Source organism: Castor canadensis, chromosome 3 (genome assembly GCF_047511655.1).
Source record: "Castor canadensis chromosome 3, mCasCan1.hap1v2, whole genome shotgun sequence".
NCBI classification, from domain to species: domain Eukaryota; kingdom Metazoa; phylum Chordata; class Mammalia; order Rodentia; family Castoridae; genus Castor; species Castor canadensis.
In genome coordinates this window covers 151,599,772-151,601,034 of record NC_133388.1, presented here as the reverse complement: position 1 = coordinate 151,601,034, position 1,263 = coordinate 151,599,772, and the positions used below count along the sequence as shown (strand labels likewise).

Below are 1,263 nucleotides of genomic sequence, written 5' to 3'. Positions count from 1 at the left end.
ATAAAAATTTAAGCTCAATCATTTGGGGCTATTCTGCAGTAAAATTAGAATGTATCAAGCCCAATAAACATAAATCTGGAATAACACAGAATTGTCAAATCTCAAAGATGTTTGCTTTCTGATACTTTTAAGCACTTTTTATCAAAGTTCATAACAGGACACCACAATGCCTCAGAATTGACAGCTGTTTCCACCATCTACTGCAGCAGCCCAGTGCAGTGATTGTACTGTTCACACCAGGGTACAGAAGTAGCAACACCCACTCAGTCTTCAGATTTCTTTTTTCCTTTTTCTTTTTTTAGTGGCACTAGGATTTAAACTCAGGGCCTCATGCTTGCTATGTAGGGGCTCTTACAACTTGAGTCACTCAGCCAGTCTCTTTGTTCCTTCTCTTGCCAATCTGTTGGCCTTTTCATTGCCCACAAATTCTGAATGACTAGGAATAGGCATCCACTGGATGTCCATGTTGGAGTGAGGTTCTCCAGCTCCATAAAGTCCTCCATGTTTATCACCTCTTTTCTTACACTAGTTTTCTATCAATTTTTTCCTCCCTTCTTTAAACCTTGACCTCAGTTAGTTATCCCATTTATGTAAACATGCTTCCCCTTTACAGAACCAGCTTACTCATGTTGTGAGCCTTTGCTTGTTCAACAGCTTTGCAGGCTGCATGGATTTCTGCTTTTTTGGATTGTCTGTTACCCAGGAAGACTAATGCCTACATGTAAAGGGTGGCCAGAACCCCAGTAGACACCAATTCCTGCTCATGCTGTCCTGTGCCTGTTACTGGAACAGCAGCCATAGTGTAGATGATAACAGAGTCTCCTATATAAGAAAATGTGTCTTTGCTAACTAGAGGAGTTAATTCTGAGTTCTGTCTCATTTGCTTTGTACAATGCACCATATTTTCATTCTCATCTTCATCCAAATGTTCCTTTCTGTAATGTGTTTTTTCTGCCCTTCTGATCCATCCAGGTTTGTAGAGGCCCAGACCTCATTTTCTGTGGCAAATTTCTTAAATCTGGCAGCAAGAAACTGGGCCACCTATGCTCAGCACTTGTTCCAGGTCAGGAAGGCCCTGGTCCTGCAGCCTTTCCTCATAGTGTAGAATATCCCAAGCCCACAAGCCAGCAACAACCACACAGTACAAGGTGGCTAGAGAGACTCTGCCAGTCGGAAGTTGAGGCCATCCATCACTCACTGCCAGTCATCATGTTGTGTCCTGGCTATTGGGCTGACTGTGGGAAAAGGTTTCTTTAGCTGAGT

The 1,263-nt window shown here is 42.8% G+C and overlaps 1 pseudogene; it reads right to left on the bottom strand.

Moving 5' to 3' along the window:
* Positions 1-363: 363 nt before the first annotated feature.
* LOC109678649 (ribonuclease H1 pseudogene) lies at positions 364-880 on the bottom strand (annotated as a pseudogene).
* Positions 881-1,263: the final 383 nt, after the last annotated feature.